Source organism: Styela clava, chromosome 5 (assembly GCF_964204865.1).
Source record: "Styela clava chromosome 5, kaStyClav1.hap1.2, whole genome shotgun sequence".
In the NCBI taxonomy this organism is placed as follows: Eukaryota; Metazoa; Chordata; class Ascidiacea; order Stolidobranchia; family Styelidae; genus Styela; species Styela clava.
The window spans coordinates 3,500,160-3,527,086 of record NC_135254.1 but is presented as its reverse complement, the minus strand read 5'-3'; the positions used below and the strand labels follow the sequence as shown (position 1 = coordinate 3,527,086).

Sequence of the window (26,927 nt, the reverse complement as noted above, 5' to 3'; positions counted from 1 at the left end):
GTAAGATTGGTCATGAGAAATATACCACACCCAAACGAGGATCAATACGGCCACAACTAATGAAAGCAACGTGGCCGCTCATTGACCTAACTCGTAAGCTAACAGAATATTGGTCGTAAGCAAATATATAAAAGGGATAGCGCGAACGCAGTCCCCACTAGCAGAAATTACACGACCGAGTTATCTACATTTGGGATAATCGCTAGGGTCAATTTAGTCTGGGTGCAATGACTAAACCTCGCCTAGGCAGAACCGTCTTCGTGATCGCGGTTGACTGCCTCGCCAGGTAAGTATGATTTGTGACGATTGGTTGCGCATCATGAATAAATGTTCTATGCTAAATGTTGAGAAGAAGTTCTCAACAATAAAAACGATATTTGCAATTTTAATTGATTCGTCTGTCAGTAACGTAGAATATGATTCATTGCGTTCAAATCTTTTATGTGATACATCGCGAGTTCTTTGCCATCCGATGCAGAATGTAGCTGAACCCCAATACGTACCTTGGACAGCAAACAATGATACTTCCAAATCTTGGCGCTCATTCTATTGCTCAATCAATGGCAACACAATCTGAATGTGGAACTGCAAATAAGGAATCAATCTAGAGACGGTTGGATAAAGGAAATAACTTGGATAATGGCAAGGCATGTCATGGAGTAATATCAATGAATGGATTGTAAGATTGTTCATGAGAAATATACCACACCCATACGAGGATCAATACGGCCACAACTAATGAAAGCAACGTGGCCGCTCATTGACCTAACTCGAAAGCCAACAGGATTATTGGTAGTGAGCAAATATACAAAAGGGATAGCGCGAACGCAGTCCCCACTAGCAGAAATTACACGACCGAGTTATCCACATTTGGGATAATCGCTAGGGTCAATTTAGTCTGGGTGCAATGACTAAACCTCGCCTAGGCAGAACCGCCTACGTGATCACGGTTGACTGTCCCGTCAGGTAAGTATGATTTGTGACGATTGGTTGCGCATCATGAATGAATGTTCTATGCTAAATGTTGAGAAGAAGTTCTCAACAATAAAAACGATATGTGCAAAAGTTGCAATTTTAATTGATTCGTCTGTCGTTAACGTAGAATACGATTCATTGCGTTCAAATCTTTTATGTGATACATCGCGAGTTCTTTGCCATCCGATGCAGAATGAAGCTGAACAACTTTACAAGAAATAGCAAAGAGCCAGGGTTTAAAATAATAAACTATAAACAAAGAGCCACAGCCCCAATACGTACCCTTGGACAGCAAACAATTATACTTCCAAATCTTGGCGCTCATTCTATTGCTCAATCAATGGCAACACAATCTGAATGTGGAACTGCAAATAAGGAATCAATCTAGAGACGGTTGGATAAAGCAAATAACTTGGATAATGGCAAGGCATGTCATGGAGTAATATCAATGAATGGATTGTAAGATTGTTCATGAGAAATATAACACACCCATACGAGGATCAATACGGCCACAACTAATGAAAGCAACGTGGCCGCTCATTGACCTAACTCGAAAGCCAACAGGATTATTGGTAGTGAGCAAATATACAAAAGAGATAGCGCGAACGCAGTCCCCACTAGCAGAAATTACACGACCGAGTTATCCACATTTGGGATAATCGCTAGGGTCAATTTAGTCTGGGTGCAATGACTAAACCTCGCCTAGGCAGAACCGCCCACGTGATCACGGTTGACTGCCCCGTCAGGTAAGTATGATTTGTGACGATTGGTTGCCCATCATGAATGAATGTTCTATGCTAAATGTTGAGAAGAAGTTCTCAACAATAAAAACGATATGTGCAAAAGTTGCGATTTTAATTGATTCGTCTGTCAGTAACGTAGAATACGATTCATTGCGTTCAAATCTTTTATGTGATACATCGTGAGTTTTTTGCCATCCGATGCAGAATGAAGCTGAACAACTTTACAAGAAATAGCAAGGACCAGGGGTTGAAATATTAAACTATAAACAAAGAGCCGCAGCCCCGATACGTACCTTGGACAGCAAACAATGATACTTCCAAATCTTGGCGCTCATTCTATTGCTCAATCAATGGCAACACAATCTGAATGTGGAACTGCAAATAAGTAATCAATCTAGAGACGGTTGGATGAAGCAAATAACTTGGATAATGGCAAGGCATGTCATGGAGTAATGTCAATGAATGGATTGTAAGATTGTTCATGAGAAATATACCACACCCAAACGAGGATCAATACGGCCACAACTAATGAAAGCAACGTGGCCGCTCATTGACCTAACCCGTAAGCCAACAGGATATTGCTCGTGAGCAAATATATAAAAGGGATAGCGCGAACGCAGACCGAGTTATCCACATTTGGGATTATCGCTAGGGTCAATTTAGTCTGGGTGCAATGACTAAACCTCGCCTAGGCAGAACCGTCGTCGTGATCGCGGTTGACTGCCTCGTCAGGTGAGTATGATTTGTGACGATTGGTTGCGCATCATGAATGAATGTTCTATGCTAAATGTTGAGAAGAAGTTCTCAACAATAAAAACGATATGTGCAAAATTTGCAATTTTAATTGATTCGTCTGTCAGTAACGTAGAATACGATTCATTGCGTTCAAATCTTTTATGTGAGACATCGCGAGTTCTTTGCCATCCGATGCAGAATGTAGCTGAACAACTTTACAAGAAATAGCAAAGAGCCAGGGTTTAAAATATTAAACTATAAACAAAGAGCCACAGCCCCAATACGTACCCTGGACAGCAAACAATGATACTTCCAAATCTCGGCGCTCATTCTATTGCTCAATCAATGGCAACACAATCTGAATGTGGAACTGCAAATAAGGAATCAATCTAGAGACGGTTGGATAAAGGGATAACTCGGATAATGGCAAGGCATGTCATGGAATAATATAAATAAATGGATTGTAAAATTGGTCATGAGAAATATACCACACCCAAACGAGGATCAATACGGCCACAACTAATGAAAGCAACGTGGCCGCTCATTGACCTAACTCGTAAGCTAACAGAATATTGGTCGTAAGCAAATATATAAAAGGGATAGCGCGAACGCAGTCCCCACTAGCAGAAATTACACGACCGAGTTATCTACATTTGGGATAATCGCTAGGGTCAATTTAGTCTGAGTGCAATGACTAAACCTCGCCTAGGCAGAACCGTCTTCGTGATCGCGGTTGACTGCCTCGCCAGGTAAGTATGATTTGTGACGATTGGTTGCGCATCATGAATGAATGTTCTATGCTAAATGTTGAGAAGAAGTTCTCAACAATAAAAACGATATTTGCAATTTTAATTGATTCGTCTGTCAGTAACGTAGAATACGATTCATTGCGTTCAAATCTTTTATGTGATACATCGCGAGTTCTTTGCCATCCGATGCAGAATGTAGCTGAACCCCAATACGTACCTTGGACAGCAAACAATGATACTTCCAAATCTTGGCGCTCATTCTATTGCTCAATCAATGGCAACACAATCTGAATGTGGAACTGCAAATAAGGAATCAATCTAGAGACGGTTGAATAAAGGAAATAACTTGGATAATGGCAAGGCATGTCATGGAATAATATCAATAAATGGATTGTAAGATTGGTCATGAGAAATATACCACACCCAAACGAGGATCAATATGGCCACAACCAATGGAAGCAACGTGGCCGCTCATTGACCTAACTCGTAAGCCAACAGGATATTGGTCGTAAGCAAATATATAAAAGGGATAGCGCGAACGCAGTCCCCATTAGCAGAAATTACACGACCGAGTTATCTACATTTGGGATAATCGCTAGGGTCAATTTAGTCTGGGTGCAATGACTAAACCTCGCCTAGGCAGAACCGTCTTCGTGATCGCGGTTGACTGCCTCGTCAGGTAAGTATGATTTGTGACGATTGGTTGCGAATCATGAATGAATGTTCTATACTAAATGTTGGAAAGAAGTTCTCAACAATCTCAACAATAAAAACGATATGTGCAAAAATTGCAATTTTAATTGATTCGTCTGTCAGTAACGTAGAATACGATTCATTGCGTTCAAATCTTTTATGTGAGACATCGCGAGTTCTTTGCCATCCGATGCAGAATGTAGCTGAACAACTTTACAAGAAATAGCAAAGAGCCAGGGTTTAAAATATTAAACTATAAACAAAGAGCCACAGCCCCATTACGTACCCTGGACAGCAAACAATGATACTTCCAAATTTCGGCGCTCATTCTATTGCTCAATCAATGGCAACACAATCTGAATGTGGAACTGCAAATAAGGAATCAATCTAGAGACGGTTGGATAAAGGAAATAACTTGGATAATGGCAAGGCATGTCATGGAATAATATCAATAAATGGATTGTAAGATTGTTCATGAGAAATATACCACACCCAAACGAGGATCAATATGGCCACAACCAATGAAAGCAACGTGGCCGCTCATTGACCTAACTCGTAAGCCAACAGGATATTGGTCGTAAGCAAATATATAAAAGGGATAGCGCGAACGCAGTCCCCATTAGCAGAAATTACACGACCGAGTTATCTACATTTGGGATAATCGCTAGGGTCAATTTAGTCTGGGTGCAATGACTAAACCTCGCCTAGGCAGAACCGTCGTCGTGATCGCGGTTGACTGCCTCGTCAGGTAAGTATGATTTGTGACGATTGGTTGCGCATCATGAATGAATGTTCTATACTAAATGTTGGAAAGAAGTTCTCAACAATCTCAACAATAAAAACGATATGTGCAAAATTTGCAATTTTAATTGATTCGTCTGTCAGTAACGTAGAATACGATTCATTGCGTTCAAATCTTTTATGTGAGACATCGCGAGTTCTTTGCCATCCGATGCAGAATGTAGCTGAACAACTTTACAAGAAATAGCAAAGAGCCAGGGTTTAAAATATTAAACTATAAACAAAGAGCCACAGCCCCAATACGTACCCTGGACAGCAAACAATGATACTTCCAAATCTCGGCGCTCATTCTATTGCTCAATCAATGGCAACACAATCTGAATGTGGAACTGCAAATAAGGAATCAATCTAGAGACGGTTGGATAAAGGGATAACTTGGATAATGGCAAGGCATGTCATGGAATAATATAAATAAATGGATTGTAATATTGGTCATGAGAAATATACCACACCCAAACGAGGATCAATACGGCCACAACTAATGAAAGCAACGTGGCCGCTCATTGACCTAACTCGTAAGCTAACAGAATATTGGTCGTAAGCAAATATATAAAAGGGATAGCGCGAACGCAGTCCCCACTAGCAGAAATTACACGACCGAGTTATCTACATTTGGGATAATCGCTAGGGTCAATTTAGTCTGAGTGCAATGACTAAACCTCGCCTAGGCAGAACCGTCTTCGTGATCGCGGTTGAAAGCCTCGTCAGGTAAGTATGATTTGTGACGATTGGTTGCGAATCATGAATGAATGTTCTATACTAAATGTTGGAAAGAAGTTCTCAACAATCTCAACAATAAAAACGATATGTGCAAAATTTGCAATTTTAATTGATTCGTCTGTCAGTAACGTAGAATACGATTCATTGCGTTCAAATCTTTTATGTGAGACATCGCGAGTTCTTTGCCATCCGATGCAGAATGTAGCTGAACAACTTTACAAGAAATAGCAAAGAGCCAGGGTTTAAAATATTAAACTATAAACAAAGAGCCACAGCCCCAATACGTACCCTGGACAGCAAACAATGATACTTCCAAATTTCGGCGCTCATTCTATTGCTCAATCAATGGCAACACAATCTGAATGTGGAACTGCAAATAAGGAATCAATCTAGAGACGGTTGGATAAAGGGATAACTTGGATAATGGCAAGGCATGCCATGGAATAATATAAATAAATGGATTGTAAGATTGGTCATGAGAAATATACCACACCCAAACGAGGATCAATACGGCCACAACTAATGAAAGCAACGTGGCCGCTCATTGACCTAACTCGTAAGCTAACAGAATATTGGTCGTAAGCAAATATATAAAAGGGATAGCGCGAACGCAGTCCCCACTAGCAGAAATTACACGACCGAGTTATCTACATTTGGGATAATCGCTAGGGTCAATTTAGTCTGGGTGCAATGACTAAACCTCGCCTAGGCAGAACCGTCTTCGTGATCGCGGTTGACTGCCTCGCCAGGTAAGTATGATTTGTGACGATTGGTTGCGCATCATGAATAAATGTTCTATGCTAAATGTTGAGAAGAAGTTCTCAACAATCTCAACAATAAAAACGATATTTGCAATTTTAATTGATTCGTCTGTCAGTAACGTAGAATATGATTCATTGCGTTCAAATCTTTTATGTGATACATCGCGAGTTCTTTGCCATCCGATGCAGAATGTAGCTGAACCCCAATACGTACCTTGGACAGCAAACAATGATACTTCCAAATCTTGGCGCTCATTCTATTGCTCAATCAATGGCAACACAATCTGAATGTGGAACTGCAAATAAGGAATCAATCTAGAGACGGTTGGATAAAGGAAATAACTTGGATAATGGCAAGGCATGTCATGGAGTAATATCAATGAATGGATTGTAAGATTGTTCAGGAGAAATATACCACACCCATACGAGGATCAATACGGCCACAACTAATGAAAGCAACGTGGCCGCTCATTGACCTAACTCGAAAGCCAACAGGATTATTGGTAGTGAGCAAATATACAAAAGGGATAGCGCGAACGCAGTCCCCACTAGCAGAAATTACACGACCGAGTTATCCACATTTGGGATAATCGCTAGGGTCAATTTAGTCTGGGTGCAATGACTAAACCTCGCCTAGGCAGAACCGCCTACGTGATCACGGTTGACTGTCCCGTCAGGTAAGTATGATTTGTGACGATTGGTTGCGCATCATGAATGAATGTTCTATGCTAAATGTTGAGAAGAAGTTCTCAACAATAAAAACGATATGTGCAAAAGTTGCAATTTTAATTGATTCGTCTGTCGTTAACGTAGAATACGATTCATTGCGTTCAAATCTTTTATGTGATACATCGCGAGTTTTTTGCCATCCGATGCAGAATGAAGCTGAACAACTTTACAAGAAATAGCAAAGAGCCAGGGTTTAAAATAATAAACTATAAACAAAGAGCCACAGCCCCAATACGTACCCTTGGACAGCAAACAATTATACTTCCAAATCTTGGCGCTCATTCTATTGCTCAATCAATGGCAACACAATCTGAATGTGGAACTGCAAATAAGGAATCAATCTAGAGACGGTTGGATAAAGCAAATAACTTGGATAATGGCAAGGCATGTCATGGAGTAATATCAATGAATGGATTGTAAGATTGTTCATGAGAAATATAACACACCCATACGAGGATCAATACGGCCACAACTAATGAAAGCAACGTGGCCGCTCATTGACCTAACTCGAAAGCCAACAGGATTATTGGTAGTGAGCAAATATACAAAAGAGATAGCGCGAACGCAGTCCCCACTAGCAGAAATTACACGACCGAGTTATCCACATTTGGGATAATCGCTAGGGTCAATTTAGTCTGGGTGCAATGACTAAACCTCGCCTAGGCAGAACCGCCCACGTGATCACGGTTGACTGCCCCGTCAGGTAAGTATGATTTGTGACGATTGGTTGCCCATCATGAATGAATGTTCTATGCTAAATGTTGAGAAGAAGTTCTCAACAATAAAAACGATATGTGCAAAAGTTGCGATTTTAATTGATTCGTCTGTCAGTAACGTAGAATACGATTCATTGCGTTCAAATCTTTTATGTGATACATCGTGAGTTTTTTGCCATCCGATGCAGAATGAAGCTGAACAACTTTACAAGAAATAGCAAGGACCAGGGGTTGAAATATTAAACTATAAACAAAGAGCCGCAGCCCCGATACGTACCTTGGACAGCAAACAATGATACTTCCAAATCTTGGCGCTCATTCTATTGCTCAATCAATGGCAACACAATCTGAATGTGGAACTGCAAATAAGTAATCAATCTAGAGACGGTTGGATGAAGCAAATAACTTGGATAATGGCAAGGCATGTCATGGAGTAATGTCAATGAATGGATTGTAAGATTGTTCATGAGAAATATACCACACCCAAACGAGGATCAATACGGCCACAACTAATGAAAGCAACGTGGCCGCTCATTGACCTAACCCGTAAGCCAACAGGATATTGCTCGTGAGCAAATATATAAAAGGGATAGCGCGAACGCAGACCGAGTTATCCACATTTGGGATTATCGCTAGGGTCAATTTAGTCTGGGTGCAATGACTAAACCTCGCCTAGGCAGAACCGTCGTCGTGATCGCGGTTGACTGCCTCGTCAGGTGAGTATGATTTGTGACGATTGGTTGCGCATCATGAATGAATGTTCTATGCTAAATGTTGAGAAGAAGTTCTCAACAATAAAAACGATATGTGCAAAATTTGCAATTTTAATTGATTCGTCTGTCAGTAACGTAGAATACGATTCATTGCGTTCAAATCTTTTATGTGAGACATCGCGAGTTCTTTGCCATCCGATGCAGAATGTAGCTGAACAACTTTACAAGAAATAGCAAAGAGCCAGGGTTTAAAATATTAAACTATAAACAAAGAGCCACAGCCCCAATACGTACCCTGGACAGCAAACAATGATACTTCCAAATCTCGGCGCTCATTCTATTGCTCAATCAATGGCAACACAATCTGAATGTGGAACTGCAAATAAGGAATCAATCTAGAGACGGTTGGATAAAGGGATAACTCGGATAATGGCAAGGCATGTCATGGAATAATATAAATAAATGGATTGTAAAATTGGTCATGAGAAATATACCACACCCAAACGAGGATCAATACGGCCACAACTAATGAAAGCAACGTGGCCGCTCATTGACCTAACTCGTAAGCTAACAGAATATTGGTCGTAAGCAAATATATAAAAGGGATAGCGCGAACGCAGTCCCCACTAGCAGAAATTACACGACCGAGTTATCTACATTTGGGATAATCGCTAGGGTCAATTTAGTCTGAGTGCAATGACTAAACCTCGCCTAGGCAGAACCGTCTTCGTGATCGCGGTTGACTGCCTCGCCAGGTAAGTATGATTTGTGACGATTGGTTGCGCATCATGAATGAATGTTCTATGCTAAATGTTGAGAAGAAGTTCTCAACAATAAAAACGATATTTGCAATTTTAATTGATTCGTCTGTCAGTAACGTAGAATACGATTCATTGCGTTCAAATCTTTTATGTGATACATCGCGAGTTCTTTGCCATCCGATGCAGAATGTAGCTGAACCCCAATACGTACCTTGGACAGCAAACAATGATACTTCCAAATCTTGGCGCTCATTCTATTGCTCAATCAATGGCAACACAATCTGAATGTGGAACTGCAAATAAGGAATCAATCTAGAGACGGTTGAATAAAGGAAATAACTTGGATAATGGCAAGGCATGTCATGGAATAATATCAATAAATGGATTGTAAGATTGGTCATGAGAAATATACCACACCCAAACGAGGATCAATATGGCCACAACCAATGGAAGCAACGTGGCCGCTCATTGACCTAACTCGTAAGCCAACAGGATATTGGTCGTAAGCAAATATATAAAAGGGATAGCGCGAACGCAGTCCCCATTAGCAGAAATTACACGACCGAGTTATCTACATTTGGGATAATCGCTAGGGTCAATTTAGTCTGGGTGCAATGACTAAACCTCGCCTAGGCAGAACCGTCTTCGTGATCGCGGTTGACTGCCTCGTCAGGTAAGTATGATTTGTGACGATTGGTTGCGAATCATGAATGAATGTTCTATACTAAATGTTGGAAAGAAGTTCTCAACAATCTCAACAATAAAAACGATATGTGCAAAAATTGCAATTTTAATTGATTCGTCTGTCAGTAACGTAGAATACGATTCATTGCGTTCAAATCTTTTATGTGAGACATCGCGAGTTCTTTGCCATCCGATGCAGAATGTAGCTGAACAACTTTACAAGAAATAGCAAAGAGCCAGGGTTTAAAATATTAAACTATAAACAAAGAGCCACAGCCCCAATACGTACCCTGGACAGCAAACAATGATACTTCCAAATTTCGGCGCTCATTCTATTGCTCAATCAATGGCAACACAATCTGAATGTGGAACTGCAAATAAGGAATCAATCTAGAGACGGTTGGATAAAGGGATAACTTGGATAATGGCAAGGCATGCCATGGAATAATATAAATAAATGGATTGTAAGATTGGTCATGAGAAATATACCACACCCAAACGAGGATCAATACGGCCACAACTAATGAAAGCAACGTGGCCGCTCATTGACCTAACTCGTAAGCTAACAGAATATTGGTCGTAAGCAATTATATAAAAGGGATAGCGCGAACGCAGTCCCCACTAGCAGAAATTACACGACCGAGTTATCTACATTTGGGATAATCGCTAGGGTCAATTTAGTCTGGGTGCAATGACTAAACCTCGCCTAGGCAGAACCGTCTTCGTGATCGCGGTTGACTGCCTCGCCAGGTAAGTATGATTTGTGACGATTGGTTGCGCATCATGAATAAATGTTCTATGCTAAATGTTGAGAAGAAGTTCTCAACAATCTCAACAATAAAAACGATATTTGCAATTTTAATTGATTCGTCTGTCAGTAACGTAGAATACGATTCATTGCGTTCAAATCTTTTATGTGATACATCGCGAGTTCTTTGCCATCCGATGCAGAATGTAGCTGAACCCCAATACGTACCTTGGACAGCAAACAATGATACTTCCAAATCTTGGCGCTCATTCTATTGCTCAATCAATGGCAACACAATCTGAATGTGGAACTGCAAATAAGGAATCAATCTAGAGACGGTTGGATAAAGGAAATAACTTGGATAATGGCAAGGCATGTCATGGAGTAATATCAATGAATGGATTGTAAGATTGTTCATGAGAAATATACCACACCCATACGAGGATCAATACGGCCACAACTAATGAAAGCAACGTGGCCGCTCATTGACCTAACTCGAAAGCCAACAGGATTATTGGTAGTGAGCAAATATACAAAAGGGATAGCGCGAACGCAGTCCCCACTAGCAGAAATTACACGACCGAGTTATCCACATTTGGGATAATCGCTAGGGTCAATTTAGTCTGGGTGCAATGACTAAACCTCGCCTAGGCAGAAGCGCCTACGTGATCACGGTTGACTGTCCCGTCAGGTAAGTATGATTTGTGACGATTGGTTGCGCATCATGAATGAATGTTCTATGCTAAATGTTGAGAAGAAGTTCTCAACAATAAAAACGATATGTGCAAAAGTTGCAATTTTAATTGATTCGTCTGTCGTTAACGTAGAATACGATTCATTGCGTTCAAATCTTTTATGTGATACATCGCGAGTTCTTTGCCATCCGATGCAGAATGAAGCTGAACAACTTTACAAGAAATAGCAAAGAGCCAGGGTTTAAAATAATAAACTATAAACAAAGAGCCACAGCCCCAATACGTACCCTTGGACAGCAAACAATTATACTTCCAAATCTTGGCGCTCATTCTATTGCTCAATCAATGGCAACACAATCTGAATGTGGAACTGCAAATAAGGAATCAATCTAGAGACGGTTGGATAAAGCAAATAACTTGGATAATGGCAAGGCATGTCATGGAGTAATATCAATGAATGGATTGTAAGATTGTTCATGAGAAATATAACACACCCATACGAGGATCAATACGGCCACAACTAATGAAAGCAACGTGGCCGCTCATTGACCTAACTCGAAAGCCAACAGGATTATTGGTAGTGAGCAAATATACAAAAGAGATAGCGCGAACGCAGTCCCCACTAGCAGAAATTACACGACCGAGTTATCCACATTTGGGATAATCGCTAGGGTCAATTTAGTCTGGGTGCAATGACTAAACCTCGCCTAGGCAGAACCGCCCACGTGATCACGGTTGACTGCCCCGTCAGGTAAGTATGATTTGTGACGATTGGTTGCCCATCATGAATGAATGTTCTATGCTAAATGTTGAGAAGAAGTTCTCAACAATAAAAACGATATGTGCAAAAGTTGCGATTTTAATTGATTCGTCTGTCAGTAACGTAGAATACGATTCATTGCGTTCAAATCTTTTATGTGATACATCGTGAGTTTTTTGCCATCCGATGCAGAATGAAGCTGAACAACTTTACAAGAAATAGCAAGGACCAGGGGTTGAAATATTAAACTATAAACAAAGAGCCGCAGCCCCGATACGTACCTTGGACAGCAAACAATGATACTTCCAAATCTTGGCGCTCATTCTATTGCTCAATCAATGGCAACACAATCTGAATGTGGAACTGCAAATAAGTAATCAATCTAGAGACGGTTGGATGAAGCAAATAACTTGGATAATGGCAAGGCATGTCATGGAGTAATGTCAATGAATGGATTGTAAGATTGTTCATGAGAAATATACCACACCCAAACGAGGATCAATACGGCCACAACTAATGAAAGCAACGTGGCCGCTCATTGACCTAACCCGTAAGCCAACAGGATATTGCTCGTGAGCAAATATATAAAAGGGATAGCGCGAACGCAGACCGAGTTATCCACATTTGGGATTATCGCTAGGGTCAATTTAGTCTGGGTGCAATGACTAAACCTCGCCTAGGCAGAACCGTCGTCGTGATCGCGGTTGACTGCCTCGTCAGGTGAGTATGATTTGTGACGATTGGTTGCGCATCATGAATGAATGTTCTATGCTAAATGTTGAGAAGAAGTTCTCAACAATAAAAACGATATGTGCAAAATTTGCAATTTTAATTGATTCGTCTGTCAGTAACGTAGAATACGATTCATTGCGTTCAAATCTTTTATGTGAGACATCGCGAGTTCTTTGCCATCCGATGCAGAATGTAGCTGAACAACTTTACAAGAAATAGCAAAGAGCCAGGGTTTAAAATATTAAACTATAAACAAAGAGCCACAGCCCCAATACGTACCCTGGACAGCAAACAATGATACTTCCAAATCTCGGCGCTCATTCTATTGCTCAATCAATGGCAACACAATCTGAATGTGGAACTGCAAATAAGGAATCAATCTAGAGACGGTTGGATAAAGGGATAACTCGGATAATGGCAAGGCATGTCATGGAATAATATAAATAAATGGATTGTAAAATTGGTCATGAGAAATATACCACACCCAAACGAGGATCAATACGGCCACAACTAATGAAAGCAACGTGGCCGCTCATTGACCTAACTCGTAAGCTAACAGAATATTGGTCGTAAGCAAATATATAAAAGGGATAGCGCGAACGCAGTCCCCACTAGCAGAAATTACACGACCGAGTTATCTACATTTGGGATAATCGCTAGGGTCAATTTAGTCTGAGTGCAATGACTAAACCTCGCCTAGGCAGAACCGTCTTCGTGATCGCGGTTGACTGCCTCGCCAGGTAAGTATGATTTGTGACGATTGGTTGCGCATCATGAATGAATGTTCTATGCTAAATGTTGAGAAGAAGTTCTCAACAATAAAAACGATATTTGCAATTTTAATTGATTCGTCTGTCAGTAACGTAGAATACGATTCATTGCGTTCAAATCTTTTATGTGATACATCGCGAGTTCTTTGCCATCCGATGCAGAATGTAGCTGAACCCCAATACGTACCTTGGACAGCAAACAATGATACTTCCAAATCTTGGCGCTCATTCTATTGCTCAATCAATGGCAACACAATCTGAATGTGGAACTGCAAATAAGGAATCAATCTAGAGACGGTTGAATAAAGGAAATAACTTGGATAATGGCAAGGCATGTCATGGAATAATATCAATAAATGGATTGTAAGATTGGTCATGAGAAATATACCACACCCAAACGAGGATCAATATGGCCACAACCAATGGAAGCAACGTGGCCGCTCATTGACCTAACTCGTAAGCCAACAGGATATTGGTCGTAAGCAAATATATAAAAGGGATAGCGCGAACGCAGTCCCCATTAGCAGAAATTACACGACCGAGTTATCTACATTTGGGATAATCGCTAGGGTCAATTTAGTCTGGGTGCAATGACTAAACCTCGCCTAGGCAGAACCGTCTTCGTGATCGCGGTTGACTGCCTCGTCAGGTAAGTATGATTTGTGACGATTGGTTGCGAATCATGAATGAATGTTCTATACTAAATGTTGGAAAGAAGTTCTCAACAATCTCAACAATAAAAACGATATGTGCAAAAATTGCAATTTTAATTGATTCGTCTGTCAGTAACGTAGAATACGATTCATTGCGTTCAAATCTTTTATGTGAGACATCGCGAGTTCTTTGCCATCCGATGCAGAATGTAGCTGAACAACTTTACAAGAAATAGCAAAGAGCCAGGGTTTAAAATATTAAACTATAAACAAAGAGCCACAGCCCCAATACGTACCCTGGACAGCAAACAATGATACTTCCAAATTTCGGCGCTCATTCTATTGCTCAATCAATGGCAACACAATCTGAATGTGGAACTGCAAATAAGGAATCAATCTAGAGACGGTTGGATAAAGGGATAACTTGGATAATGGCAAGGCATGCCATGGAATAATATAAATAAATGGATTGTAAGATTGGTCATGAGAAATATACCACACCCAAACGAGGATCAATACGGCCACAACTAATGAAAGCAACGTGGCCGCTCATTGACCTAACTCGTAAGCTAACAGAATATTGGTCGTAAGCAAATATATAAAAGGGATAGCGCGAACGCAGTCCCCACTAGCAGAAATTACACGACCGAGTTATCTACATTTGGGATAATCGCTAGGGTCAATTTAGTCTGGGTGCAATGACTAAACCTCGCCTAGGCAGAACCGTCTTCGTGATCGCGGTTGACTGCCTCGCCAGGTAAGTATGATTTGTGACGATTGGTTGCGCATCATGAATAAATGTTCTATGCTAAATGTTGAGAAGAAGTTCTCAACAATCTCAACAATAAAAACGATATTTGCAATTTTAATTGATTCGTCTGTCAGTAACGTAGAATACGATTCATTGCGTTCAAATCTTTTATGTGATACATCGCGAGTTCTTTGCCATCCGATGCAGAATGTAGCTGAACCCCAATACGTACCTTGGACAGCAAACAATGATACTTCCAAATCTTGGCGCTCATTCTATTGCTCAATCAATGGCAACACAATCTGAATGTGGAACTGCAAATAAGGAATCAATCTAGAGACGGTTGGATAAAGGAAATAACTTGGATAATGGCAAGGCATGTCATGGAGTAATATCAATGAATGGATTGTAAGATTGTTCATGAGAAATATACCACACCCATACGAGGATCAATACGGCCACAACTAATGAAAGCAACGTGGCCGCTCATTGACCTAACTCGAAAGCCAACAGGATTATTGGTAGTGAGCAAATATACAAAAGGGATAGCGCGAACGCAGTCCCCACTAGCAGAAATTACACGACCGAGTTATCCACATTTGGGATAATCGCTAGGGTCAATTTAGTCTGGGTGCAATGACTAAACCTCGCCTAGGCAGAAGCGCCTACGTGATCACGGTTGACTGTCCCGTCAGGTAAGTATGATTTGTGACGATTGGTTGCGCATCATGAATGAATGTTCTATGCTAAATGTTGAGAAGAAGTTCTCAACAATAAAAACGATATGTGCAAAAGTTGCAATTTTAATTGATTCGTCTGTCGTTAACGTAGAATACGATTCATTGCGTTCAAATCTTTTATGTGATACATCGCGAGTTCTTTGCCATCCGATGCAGAATGAAGCTGAACAACTTTACAAGAAATAGCAAAGAGCCAGGGTTTAAAATAATAAACTATAAACAAAGAGCCACAGCCCCAATACGTACCCTTGGACAGCAAACAATTATACTTCCAAATCTTGGCGCTCATTCTATTGCTCAATCAATGGCAACACAATCTGAATGTGGAACTGCAAATAAGGAATCAATCTAGAGACGGTTGGATAAAGCAAATAACTTGGATAATGGCAAGGCATGTCATGGAGTAATATCAATGAATGGATTGTAAGATTGTTCATGAGAAATATAACACACCCATACGAGGATCAATACGGCCACAACTAATGAAAGCAACGTGGCCGCTCATTGACCTAACTCGAAAGCCAACAGGATTATTGGTAGTGAGCAAATATACAAAAGAGATAGCGCGAACGCAGTCCCCACTAGCAGAAATTACACGACCGAGTTATCCACATTTGGGATAATCGCTAGGGTCAATTTAGTCTGGGTGCAATGACTAAACCTCGCCTAGGCAGAACCGCCCACGTGATCACGGTTGACTGCCCCGTCAGGTAAGTATGATTTGTGACGATTGGTTGCCCATCATGAATGAATGTTCTATGCTAAATGTTGAGAAGAAGTTCTCAACAATAAAAACGATATGTGCAAAAGTTGCGATTTTAATTGATTCGTCTGTCAGTAACGTAGAATACGATTCATTGCGTTCAAATCTTTTATGTGATACATCGTGAGTTTTTTGCCATCCGATGCAGAATGAAGCTGAACAACTTTACAAGAAATAGCAAGGACCAGGGGTTGAAATATTAAACTATAAACAAAGAGCCGCAGCCCCGATACGTACCTTGGACAGCAAACAATGATACTTCCAAATCTTGGCGCTCATTCTATTGCTCAATCAATGGCAACACAATCTGAATGTGGAACTGCAAATAAGTAATCAATCTAGAGACGGTTGGATGAAGCAAATAACTTGGATAATGGCAAGGCATGTCATGGAGTAATATCAATGAATGGATTGTAAGATTGTTCATGAGAAATATACCACACCCAAACGAGGATCAATACGGCCACAACTAATGAAAGCAACGTGGCCGCTCATTGACCTAACCCGTAAGCCAACAGGATATTGCTCGTGAGCAAATATATAAAAGGGATAGCGCGAACGCAGACCGAGTTATCCACATTTGGGATAATCGCTAGGGTCAATTTAGTCTGGGTGCAATGACTAAACCTCGCCTAGGCAGAACCGTCGTCGTGATCGCGGTTGACTGCCTCGTCAGGTGAGTATGATTTGTGACGATTGGTTGCGCATCATGAATGAATGTTCTATGCTAAATGTTGAGAAGAAGTTCTCAACAATAAAAACGATATGTGCAAAATTTGCAATTTTAATTGATTCGTCTGTCAGTAACGTAGAATACGATTCATTGCGTTCAAATCTTTTATGTGAGACATCGCGAGTTCTTTGCCATCCGATGCAGAATGTAGCTGAACAACTTTACAAGAAATAGCAAAGAGCCAGGGTTTAAAATATTAAACTATAAACAAAGAGCCACAGCCCCAATACGTACCCTGGACAGCAAACAATGATACTTCCAAATCTCGGCGCTCATTCTATTGCTCAATCAATGGCAACACAATCTGAATGTGGAACTGCAAATAAGGAATCAATCTAGAGACGGTTGGATAAAGGGATAACTCGGATAATGGCAAGGCATGTCATGGAATAATATAAATAAATGGATTGTAAGATTGGTCATGAGAAATATACCACACCCAAACGAGGATCAATACGGCCACAACTAATGAAAGCAACGTGGCCGCTCATTGACCTAACTCGTAAGCTAACAGAATATTGGTCGTAAGCAAATATATAAAAGGGATAGCGCGAACGCAGTCCCCACTAGCAGAAATTACACGACCGAGTTATCTACATTTGGGATAATCGCTAGGGTCAATTTAGTCTGAGTGCAATGACTAAACCTCGCCTAGGCAGAACCGTCTTCGTGATCGCGGTTGACTGCCTCGCCAGGTAAGTATGATTTGTGACGATTGGTTGCGCATCATGAATGAATGTTCTATGCTAAATGTTGAGAAGAAGTTCTCAACAATAAAAACGATATTTGCAATTTTAATTGATTCGTCTGTCAGTAACGTAGAATACGATTCATTGCGTTCAAATCTTTTATGTGATACATCGCGAGTTCTTTGCCATCCGATGCAGAATGTAGCTGAACCCCAATACGTACCTTGGACAGCAAACAATGATACTTCCAAATCTTGGCGCTCATTCTATTGCTCAATCAATGGCAACACAATCTGAATGTGGAACTGCAAATAAGGAATCAATCTAGAGACGGTTGAATAAAGGAAATAACTTGGATAATGGCAAGGCATGTCATGGAATAATATCAATAAATGGATTGTAAGATTGGTCATGAGAAATATACCACACCCAAACGAGGATCAATATGGCCACAACCAATGGAAGCAACGTGGCCGCTCATTGACCTAACTCGTAAGCCAACAGGATATTGGTCGTAAGCAAATATATAAAAGGGATAGCGCGAACGCAGTCCCCATTAGCAGAAATTACACGACCGAGTTATCTACATTTGGGATAATCGCTAGGGTCAATTTAGTCTGGGTGCAATGACTAAACCTCGCCTAGGCAGAACCGTCTTCGTGATCGCGGTTGACTGCCTCGTCAGGTAAGTATGATTTGTGACGATTGGTTGCGAATCATGAATGAATGTTCTATACTAAATGTTGGAAAGAAGTTCTCAACAATCTCAACAATAAAAACGATATGTGCAAAATTTGCAATTTTAATTGATTCGTCTGTCAGTAACGTAGAATACGATTCATTGCGTTCAAATCTTTTATGTGAGACATCGCGAGTTCTTTGCCATCCGATGCAGAATGTAGCTGAACAACTTTACAAGAAATAGCAAAGAGCCAGGGTTTAAAATATTAAACTATAAACAAAGAGCCACAGCCCCAATACGTACCCTGGACAGCAAACAATGATACTTCCAAATTTCGGCGCTCATTCTATTGCTCAATCAATGGCAACACAATCTGAATGTGGAACTGCAAATAAGGAATCAATCTAGAGACGGTTGGATAAAGGGATAACTTGGATAATGGCAAGGCATGCCATGGAATAATATAAATAAATGGATTGTAAGATTGGTCATGAGAAATATACCACACCCAAACGAGGATCAATACGGCCACAACTAATGAAAGCAACGTGGCCGCTCATTGACCTAACTCGTAAGCTAACAGAATATTGGTCGTAAGCAAATATATAAAAGGGATAGCGCGAACGCAGTCCCCACTAGCAGAAATTACACGACCGAGTTATCTACATTTGGGATAATCGCTAGGGTCAATTTAGTCTGGGTGCAATGACTAAACCTCGCCTAGGCAGAACCGTCTTCGTGATCGCGGTTGACTGCCTCGCCAGGTAAGTATGATTTGTGACGATTGGTTGCGCATCATGAATAAATGTTCTATGCTAAATGTTGAGAAGAAGTTCTCAACAATCTCAACAATAAAAACGATATTTGCAATTTTAATTGATTCGTCTGTCAGTAACGTAGAATACGATTCATTGCGTTCAAATCTTTTATGTGATACATCGCGAGTTCTTTGCCATCCGATGCAGAATGTAGCTGAACCCCAATACGTACCTTGGACAGCAAACAATGATACTTCCAAATCTTGGCGCTCATTCTATTGCTCAATCAATGGCAACACAATCTGAATGTGGAACTGCAAATAAGGAATCAATCTAGAGACGGTTGGATAAAGCAAATAACTTGGATAATGGCAAGGCATGTCATGGAGTAATATCAATGAATGGATTGTAAGATTGTTCATGAGAAATATAACACACCCATACGAGGATCAATACGGCCACAACTAATGAAAGCAACGTGGCCGCTCATTGACCTAACTCGAAAGCCAACAGGATTATTGGTAGTGAGCAAATATACAAAAGAGATAGCGCGAACGCAGTCCCCACTAGCAGAAATTACACGACCGAGTTATCCACATTTGGGATAATCGCTAGGGTCAATTTAGTCTGGGTGCAATGACTAAACCTCGCCTAGGCAGAACCGCCTACGTGATCACGGTTGACTGTCCCGTCAGGTAAGTATGATTTGTGACGATTGGTTGCGCATCATGAATGAATGTTCTATGCTAAATGTTGAGAAGAAGTTCTCAACAATAAAAACGATATGTGCAAAAGTTGCAATTTTAATTGATTCGTCTGTCGTTAACGTAGAATACGATTCATTGCGTTCAAATCTTTTATGTGATACATCGCGAGTTCTTTGCCATCCGATGCAGAATGAAGCTGAACAACTTTACAAGAAATAGCAAAGAGCCAGGGTTTAAAATAATAAACTATAAACAAAGAGCCACAGCCCCAATACGTACCCTTGGACAGCAAACAATTATACTTCCAAATCTTGGCGCTCATTCTATTGCTCAATCAATGGCAACACAATCTGAATGTGGAACTGCAAATAAGGAATCAATCTAGAGACGGTTGGATAAAGCAAATAACTTGGATAATGGCAAGGCATGTCATGGAGTAATATCAATGAATGGATTGTAAGATTGTTCATGAGAAATATAACACACCCATACGAGGATCAATACGGCCACAACTAATGAAAGCAACGTGGCCGCTCATTGACCTAACTCGAAAGCCAACAGGATTATTGGTAGTGAGCAAATATACAAAAGAGATAGCGCGAACGCAGTCCCCACTAGCAGAAATTACACGACCGAGTTATCCACATTTGGGATAATCGCTAGGGTCAATTTAGTCTGGGTGCAATGACTAAACCTCGCCTAGGCAGAACCGCCCACGTGATCACGGTTGACTGCCCCGTCAGGTAAGTATGATTTGTGACGATTGGTTGCCCATCATGAATGAATGTTCTATGCTAAATGTTGAGAAGAAGTTCTCAACAATAAAAACGATATGTGCAAAAGTTGCGATTTTAATTGATTCGTCTGTCAGTAACGTAGAATACGATTCATTGCGTTCAAATCTTTTATGTGATACATCGTGAGTTTTTTGCCATCCGATGCAGAATGAAGCTGAACAACTTTACAAGAAATAGCAAGGACCAGGGGTTGAAATATTAAACTATAAACAAAGAGCCGCAGCCCCGATACGTACCTTGGACAGCAAACAATGATACTTCCAAATCTTGGCGCTCATTCTATTGCTCAATCAATGGCAACACAATCTGAATGTGGAACTGCAAATAAGTAATCAATCTAGAGACGGTTGGATGAAGCAAATAACTTGGATAATGGCAAGGCATGTCATGGAGTAATATCAATGAATGGATTGTAAGATTGTTCATGAGAAATATACCACACCCAAACGAGGATCAATACGGCCACAACTAATGAAAGCAACGTGGCCGCTCATTGACCTAACCCGTAAGCCAACAGGATATTGCTCGTGAGCAAATATATAAAAGGGATAGCGCAAACGCAGACCGAGTTATCCACATTTGGGATAATCGCTAGGGTCAATTTAGTCTGGGTGCAATGACTAAACCTCGCCTAGGCAGAACCGCCTTCGTGATCGCGGTTGACTGCCTCGTCAGGTAAGTATGGTTTGTGACGATTGGTTGCGCATCATGAATGAATGTTCTATGCTAAACGTTGAGAAGAAGTTCTCCACAATAAAAACGATATGTGCAAAAGTTGCAATTTTAATTGATTCGCCTGTCAGTAACATAGAATACGATTCATTGCGTTCAAATCTTTTATGTGATACATCGTGAGTTTTTTGCCATCCGATGCAGAATGAAGCTGAACAACTTTACAAGAAATAGCAAGGACCAGGGGTTGAAATATTAAACTATAAACAAAGAGCCGCAGCCCCGATACGTACCTTGGACAGCAAACAATGATACTTCCAAATCTTGGCGCTCATTCTATTGCTCAATCAATGGCAACACAATCTGAATGTGGAACTGCAAATAAGGAATCAATCTAGAGACGGTTGGATAAAGGAAATAACTTGGATAATGGCAAGGCATGTCATGGAATAATATCAATGAATGGATTGTAAGATTGGTCATAAGAAATATACCACACCCAAACGAGGATCAATACGGCCACAACTAATGAAAGCAACGTGGCCGCTCATTGACCTAACTCGTAAGCTAACAGGATATTGGTCGTAAGCAAATATATAAAAGGATAGGGCAAACGCAGTCCCCACTAGCAGAAATTACACGACCGAGTTATCTACATTTGGGATAATCGCTAGGGTCAATTTAGTCTGGGTGCAATGACTAAACCTCGCCTAGGCAGAACCGTCTTCGTGATCGCGGTTGACTGCCTCGTCAGGTAAGTATGATTTGTGACGATTGGTTGCGCATCATGAATGAATGTTCTATGCTAAATGTTGAGAAGAAGTTCTCAACAATAAAAACGATATGTGCAAAATTTGCAATTTTAATTGATTCGTCTGTCAGTAACGTAGAATACGATTCATTGCGTTCAAACCTTTTATGTGATACATCGCGAGTTCTTTGCCATCCGATGCAGAATGTAGCTGAACAACTTTACAAGAAATAGCAAAGAGCCAGGGTTTGAAATATTAAACTATAAACAAAGAGTCACGTACCTTGGACAGCAAACAATGATACTTCCAAATCTTGGCGCTCATTCTATTGCTCAATCAATGGCAACACAATCTGAATGTGGAACTGCAAATAAGGAATCAATCTAGAGACGGTTGGATAGAGGAAATAACTTGGATAATGGCAAGGCATGTCATGGAATAATATCAATAAATGGATTGTAAGATTGGTCATAAGAAATATAACACACCCATACGAGGATCAATACGGCCACAACTAATGAAAGCAACGTGGCCGCTCATTGACATAACTCGAAAGCCAACAGGATTATTGGTAGTGAGCAAATATACAAAAGGGATAGCGCGAACGCAGTCCCCACTAGCATAAATTGCACGACCGAGTTATCCACATTTGGGATAATCGCTAGGGTCAATTTAGTCTGGGTGCAATGACTATACCTCGCCTAGGCAGAACCGCCTACGTGATCACGTTTGACTGCCCCGTCAAGTAAGTATGATTTGTGACGATTGGTTGCGCATCATGAATGAATGTTCTATGCTAAATGTTGAGAAGAAGTTCTCAACAATCTCAACAATAAAAACGATATGTGCAAAATTTGCAATTTTAATTGATTAATCTGTCAGTAACGTAGAATACGATTCATTGCGTTCAAATCTTTTATGTGATACATCGCGAGTTCTTTGCCATCCGATGCAGAATGAAGCTGAACAACTTTACAAAAAATAGCAAAGAGCCAGGGTTTAAAATAATAAACTATAAACAAAGAGCCACAGCCCCAATACGTACCCTTGGACAGCAAACAATTAAACTTCCAAATCTTGGCGCTCATTCTATTGCTCAATCAATGGCAACACAATCTGAATGTGGAACTGCAAATAAGGAATCAATCTAGAGACGGTTGGATAAAGGAAATAACTTGGATAATTGCAAGGCATGTCATGGAATAATATAAATAAATGGATTGTAAGATTGGTCATGAGAAATGTACCACACCCAAACGAGGATCAATACGGCCACAACTAATGAAAGCAACGTGGCCGCTCATTGACCTAACTCGTAAGCTAACAGGATATTGGTCGTAAGCAAATATATAAAAGAGATAGCGCGAACGCAGTCCCCACTAGCAGAAGTTACACGACCGAGTTATCTTCATTTGGGATAATCGCTAGGGTCAATTTAGTCTGGGTGCAATGACTAAACCTCGCCTAGGCAGAACCGTCTTCGTGATCGCGGTTGACTGCCTCGCCAGGTAAGTATGATTTGTGACGATTGGTTGCGCATCATGAATAAATGTTCTATGCTAAATGTTGAGAAGAAGTTCTCAACAATCTCAACAATAAAAACGATATGTGCAAAATTTGCAATTTTAATTGATTCGTCTGTCAGTAACGTAGAATACGATTCATTGCGTTCAAATCTTTTATGTGATACATCGCGAGTTCTTTGCCATCCGATGCAGAATGTAGCTGAACCCCAATACGTACCTTGGACAGCAAACAATGATACTTCCAAATCTTGGCGCTCATTCTATTGCTCAATCAATGGCAACACAATCTGAATGTGGAACTGCAAATAAGGAATCAATCTAGAGACGGTTGGATAAAGGAAATAACTTGGATAATGGCAAGGCATGTCATGGAATAATATCAATAAATGGATTGTAAGATTGGTCATGAGAAATATACCACACCCAAACGAGGATCAATATGGCCACAACCAATGGAAGCAACGTGGCCGCTCATTGACCTAACTCGTAAGCCAACAGGATATTGGTCGTAAGCAAATATATAAAAGGGATAGCGCGAACGCAGTCCCCATTAGCAGAAATTACACGACCGAGTTATCTACATTTGGGATAATCGCTAGGGTCAATTTAGTCTGGGTGCAATGACTAAACCTCGCCTAGGCAGAACCGTCTTCGTGATCGCGGTTGACTGCCTCGTCAGGTAAGTATGATTTGTGACGATTGGTTGCGAATCATGAATGAATGTTCTATACTAAATGTTGGAAAGAAGTTCTCAACAATCTCAACAATAAAAACGATATGTGCAAAATTTGCAATTTTAATTGATTCGTCTGTCAGTAACGTAGAATACGATTCATTGCGTTCAAATCTTTTATGTGAGACATCGCGAGTTCTTTGCCATCCGATGCAGAATGTAGCTGAACAACTTTACAAGAAATAGCAAAGAGCCAGGGTTTAAAATATTAAACTATAAACAAAGAGCCACAGCCCCAATACGTACCCTGGACAGCAAACAATGATACTTCCAAATTTCGGCGCTCATTCTATTGCTCAATCAATGGCAACACAATCTGAATGTGGAACTGCAAATAAGGAATCAATCTAGAGACGGTTGGATAAAGGGATAACTTGGATAATGGCAAGGCATGCCATGGAATAATATAAATAAATGGATTGTAAGATTGGTCATGAGAAATATACCACACCCAAACGAGGATCAATACGGCCACAACTAATGAAAGCAACGTGGCCGCTCATTGACCTAACTCGTAAGCTAACAGAATATTGGTCGTAAGCAAATATATAAAAGGGATAGCGCGAACGCAGTCCCCACTAGCAGAAATTACACGACCGAGTTATCTACATTTGGGATAATCGCTAGGGTCAATTTAGTCTGGGTGCAATGACTAAACCTCGCCTAGGCAGAACCGTCTTCGTGATCGCGGTTGACTGCCTCGCCAGGTAAGTATGATTTGTGACGATTGGTTGCGCATCATGAATAAATGTTCTATGCTAAATGTTGAGAAGAAGTTCTCAACAATCTCAACAATAAAAACGATATTTGCAATTTTAATTGATTCGTCTGTCAGTAACGTAGAATACGATTCATTGCGTTCAAATCTTTTATGTGATACATCGCGAGTTCTTTGCCATCCGATGCAGAATGTAGCTGAACCCCAATACGTACCTTGGACAGCAAACAATGATACTTCCAAATCTTGGCGCTCATTCTATTGCTCAATCAATGGCAACACAATCTGAATGTGGAACTGCAAATAAGGAATCAATCTAGAGACGGTTGGATAAAGCAAATAACTTGGATAATGGCAAGGCATGTCATGGAGTAATATCAATGAATGGATTGTAAGATTGTTCATGAGAAATATAACACACCCATACGAGGATCAATACGGCCACAACTAATGAAAGCAACGTGGCCGCTCATTGACCTAACTCGAAAGCCAACAGGATTATTGGTAGTGAGCAAATATACAAAAGAGATAGCGCGAACGCAGTCCCCACTAGCAGAAATTACACGACCGAGTTATCCACATTTGGGATAATCGCTAGGGTCAATTTAGTCTGGGTGCAATGACTAAACCTCGCCTAGGCAGAACCGCCTACGTGATCACGGTTGACTGTCCCGTCAGGTAAGTATGATTTGTGACGATTGGTTGCGCATCATGAATGAATGTTCTATGCTAAATGTTGAGAAGAAGTTCTCAACAATAAAAACGATATGTGCAAAAGTTGCAATTTTAATTGATTCGTCTGTCGTTAACGTAGAATACGATTCATTGCGTTCAAATCTTTTATGTGATACATCGCGAGTTCTTTGCCATCCGATGCAGAATGAAGCTGAACAACTTTACAAGAAATAGCAAAGAGCCAGGGTTTAAAATAATAAACTATAAACAAAGAGCCACAGCCCCAATACGTACCCTTGGACAGCAAACAATTATACTTCCAAATCTTGGCGCTCATTCTATTGCTCAATCAATGGCAACACAATCTGAATGTGGAACTGCAAATAAGGAATCAATCTAGAGACGGTTGGATAAAGCAAATAACTTGGATAATGGCAAGGCATGTCATGGAGTAATATCAATGAATGGATTGTAAGATTGTTCATGAGAAATATAACACACCCATACGAGGATCAATACGGCCACAACTAATGAAAGCAACGTGGCCGCTCATTGACCTAACTCGAAAGCCAACAGGATTATTGGTAGTGAGCAAATATACAAAAGAGATAGCGCGAACGCAGTCCCCACTAGCAGAAATTACACGACCGAGTTATCCACATTTGGGATAATCGCTAGGGTCAATTTAGTCTGGGTGCAATGACTAAACCTCGCCTAGGCAGAACCGCCCACGTGATCACGGTTGACTGCCCCGTCAGGTAAGTATGATTTGTGACGATTGGTTGCCCATCATGAATGAATGTTCTATGCTAAATGTTGAGAAGAAGTTCTCAACAATAAAAACGATATGTGCAAAAGTTGCGATTTTAATTGATTCGTCTGTCAGTAACGTAGAATACGATTCATTGCGTTCAAATCTTTTATGTGATACATCGTGAGTTTTTTGCCATCCGATGCAGAATGAAGCTGAACAACTTTACAAGAAATAGCAAGGACCAGGGGTTGAAATATTAAACTATAAACAAAGAGCCGCAGCCCCGATACGTACCTTGGACAGCAAACAATGATACTTCCAAATCTTGGCGCTCATTCT

General features: G+C 40.6%; 3 protein-coding genes, 32 non-coding genes and 5 pseudogenes across 34 annotated transcripts in view; 2 read left to right on the top strand and 38 right to left on the bottom strand.

The window, feature by feature from the left end:
* The window catches only part of LOC144422696 (uncharacterized), a 486,406-nt gene that overhangs the window by 59,244 nt on the left and 400,235 nt on the right, over window positions 1–26,927 (bottom strand). The window lies entirely within an intron of this gene.
* LOC120332866 (FGFR1 oncogene partner 2 homolog) overlaps window positions 1–26,927 on the top strand; it is a 424,145-nt gene that overhangs the window by 277,854 nt on the left and 119,364 nt on the right.
* LOC120329781 (FGFR1 oncogene partner 2 homolog) overlaps window positions 1–26,927 on the top strand; it is a 443,159-nt gene that overhangs the window by 360,315 nt on the left and 55,917 nt on the right. The gene's annotated exons all lie outside the window — the stretch shown is intronic.
* Window positions 132–294, bottom strand: LOC144423232 (U1 spliceosomal RNA). Its single transcript, XR_013475726.1, has one exon. It is a non-coding gene; the product is annotated as a U1 spliceosomal RNA (small nuclear RNA).
* Window positions 812–974, bottom strand: LOC144423298 (U1 spliceosomal RNA). Its single transcript, XR_013475792.1, has one exon. It is a non-coding gene; the product is annotated as a U1 spliceosomal RNA (small nuclear RNA).
* Window positions 1,567–1,729, bottom strand: LOC144423331 (U1 spliceosomal RNA). The gene has a single exon (XR_013475825.1). It is a non-coding gene; the product is annotated as a U1 spliceosomal RNA (small nuclear RNA).
* On the bottom strand, window positions 2,324–2,458 carry LOC144423576 (U1 spliceosomal RNA; annotated as a pseudogene).
* Window positions 3,048–3,210, bottom strand: LOC144423152 (U1 spliceosomal RNA). Its single transcript, XR_013475646.1, has one exon. It is a non-coding gene; the product is annotated as a U1 spliceosomal RNA (small nuclear RNA).
* On the bottom strand, window positions 3,727–3,889 carry LOC144423351 (U1 spliceosomal RNA). Its single transcript, XR_013475845.1, has one exon. It is a non-coding gene; the product is annotated as a U1 spliceosomal RNA (small nuclear RNA).
* LOC144423428 (U1 spliceosomal RNA) lies at window positions 4,489–4,651 on the bottom strand. Its single transcript, XR_013475922.1, has one exon. It is a non-coding gene; the product is annotated as a U1 spliceosomal RNA (small nuclear RNA).
* Window positions 5,250–5,412, bottom strand: LOC144423387 (U1 spliceosomal RNA). The gene has a single exon (XR_013475881.1). It is a non-coding gene; the product is annotated as a U1 spliceosomal RNA (small nuclear RNA).
* LOC144423231 (U1 spliceosomal RNA) lies at window positions 6,011–6,173 on the bottom strand. Its single transcript, XR_013475725.1, has one exon. It is a non-coding gene; the product is annotated as a U1 spliceosomal RNA (small nuclear RNA).
* LOC144423297 (U1 spliceosomal RNA) lies at window positions 6,700–6,862 on the bottom strand. Its single transcript, XR_013475791.1, has one exon. It is a non-coding gene; the product is annotated as a U1 spliceosomal RNA (small nuclear RNA).
* LOC144423330 (U1 spliceosomal RNA) lies at window positions 7,455–7,617 on the bottom strand. The gene has a single exon (XR_013475824.1). It is a non-coding gene; the product is annotated as a U1 spliceosomal RNA (small nuclear RNA).
* On the bottom strand, window positions 8,212–8,346 carry LOC144423575 (U1 spliceosomal RNA; annotated as a pseudogene).
* Window positions 8,936–9,098, bottom strand: LOC144423151 (U1 spliceosomal RNA). The gene has a single exon (XR_013475645.1). It is a non-coding gene; the product is annotated as a U1 spliceosomal RNA (small nuclear RNA).
* LOC144423349 (U1 spliceosomal RNA) lies at window positions 9,615–9,777 on the bottom strand. The gene has a single exon (XR_013475843.1). It is a non-coding gene; the product is annotated as a U1 spliceosomal RNA (small nuclear RNA).
* On the bottom strand, window positions 10,376–10,538 carry LOC144423230 (U1 spliceosomal RNA). The gene has a single exon (XR_013475724.1). It is a non-coding gene; the product is annotated as a U1 spliceosomal RNA (small nuclear RNA).
* Window positions 11,065–11,227, bottom strand: LOC144423432 (U1 spliceosomal RNA). Its single transcript, XR_013475926.1, has one exon. It is a non-coding gene; the product is annotated as a U1 spliceosomal RNA (small nuclear RNA).
* LOC144423329 (U1 spliceosomal RNA) lies at window positions 11,820–11,982 on the bottom strand. Its single transcript, XR_013475823.1, has one exon. It is a non-coding gene; the product is annotated as a U1 spliceosomal RNA (small nuclear RNA).
* Window positions 12,577–12,711, bottom strand: LOC144423574 (U1 spliceosomal RNA; annotated as a pseudogene).
* Window positions 13,301–13,463, bottom strand: LOC144423150 (U1 spliceosomal RNA). The gene has a single exon (XR_013475644.1). It is a non-coding gene; the product is annotated as a U1 spliceosomal RNA (small nuclear RNA).
* Window positions 13,980–14,142, bottom strand: LOC144423348 (U1 spliceosomal RNA). Its single transcript, XR_013475842.1, has one exon. It is a non-coding gene; the product is annotated as a U1 spliceosomal RNA (small nuclear RNA).
* LOC144423229 (U1 spliceosomal RNA) lies at window positions 14,741–14,903 on the bottom strand. Its single transcript, XR_013475723.1, has one exon. It is a non-coding gene; the product is annotated as a U1 spliceosomal RNA (small nuclear RNA).
* On the bottom strand, window positions 15,430–15,592 carry LOC144423431 (U1 spliceosomal RNA). Its single transcript, XR_013475925.1, has one exon. It is a non-coding gene; the product is annotated as a U1 spliceosomal RNA (small nuclear RNA).
* On the bottom strand, window positions 16,185–16,347 carry LOC144423328 (U1 spliceosomal RNA). Its single transcript, XR_013475822.1, has one exon. It is a non-coding gene; the product is annotated as a U1 spliceosomal RNA (small nuclear RNA).
* Window positions 16,942–17,076, bottom strand: LOC144423571 (U1 spliceosomal RNA; annotated as a pseudogene).
* Window positions 17,666–17,828, bottom strand: LOC144423149 (U1 spliceosomal RNA). The gene has a single exon (XR_013475643.1). It is a non-coding gene; the product is annotated as a U1 spliceosomal RNA (small nuclear RNA).
* LOC144423347 (U1 spliceosomal RNA) lies at window positions 18,345–18,507 on the bottom strand. The gene has a single exon (XR_013475841.1). It is a non-coding gene; the product is annotated as a U1 spliceosomal RNA (small nuclear RNA).
* On the bottom strand, window positions 19,106–19,268 carry LOC144423228 (U1 spliceosomal RNA). The gene has a single exon (XR_013475722.1). It is a non-coding gene; the product is annotated as a U1 spliceosomal RNA (small nuclear RNA).
* Window positions 19,795–19,957, bottom strand: LOC144423391 (U1 spliceosomal RNA). Its single transcript, XR_013475885.1, has one exon. It is a non-coding gene; the product is annotated as a U1 spliceosomal RNA (small nuclear RNA).
* Window positions 20,550–20,712, bottom strand: LOC144423327 (U1 spliceosomal RNA). The gene has a single exon (XR_013475821.1). It is a non-coding gene; the product is annotated as a U1 spliceosomal RNA (small nuclear RNA).
* LOC144423565 (U1 spliceosomal RNA) lies at window positions 21,306–21,441 on the bottom strand (annotated as a pseudogene).
* Window positions 22,030–22,192, bottom strand: LOC144423487 (U1 spliceosomal RNA). The gene has a single exon (XR_013475981.1). It is a non-coding gene; the product is annotated as a U1 spliceosomal RNA (small nuclear RNA).
* LOC144423394 (U1 spliceosomal RNA) lies at window positions 22,773–22,935 on the bottom strand. The gene has a single exon (XR_013475888.1). It is a non-coding gene; the product is annotated as a U1 spliceosomal RNA (small nuclear RNA).
* On the bottom strand, window positions 23,536–23,698 carry LOC144423473 (U1 spliceosomal RNA). Its single transcript, XR_013475967.1, has one exon. It is a non-coding gene; the product is annotated as a U1 spliceosomal RNA (small nuclear RNA).
* On the bottom strand, window positions 24,233–24,395 carry LOC144423346 (U1 spliceosomal RNA). The gene has a single exon (XR_013475840.1). It is a non-coding gene; the product is annotated as a U1 spliceosomal RNA (small nuclear RNA).
* LOC144423227 (U1 spliceosomal RNA) lies at window positions 24,994–25,156 on the bottom strand. Its single transcript, XR_013475721.1, has one exon. It is a non-coding gene; the product is annotated as a U1 spliceosomal RNA (small nuclear RNA).
* Window positions 25,683–25,845, bottom strand: LOC144423390 (U1 spliceosomal RNA). The gene has a single exon (XR_013475884.1). It is a non-coding gene; the product is annotated as a U1 spliceosomal RNA (small nuclear RNA).
* On the bottom strand, window positions 26,438–26,600 carry LOC144423326 (U1 spliceosomal RNA). The gene has a single exon (XR_013475820.1). It is a non-coding gene; the product is annotated as a U1 spliceosomal RNA (small nuclear RNA).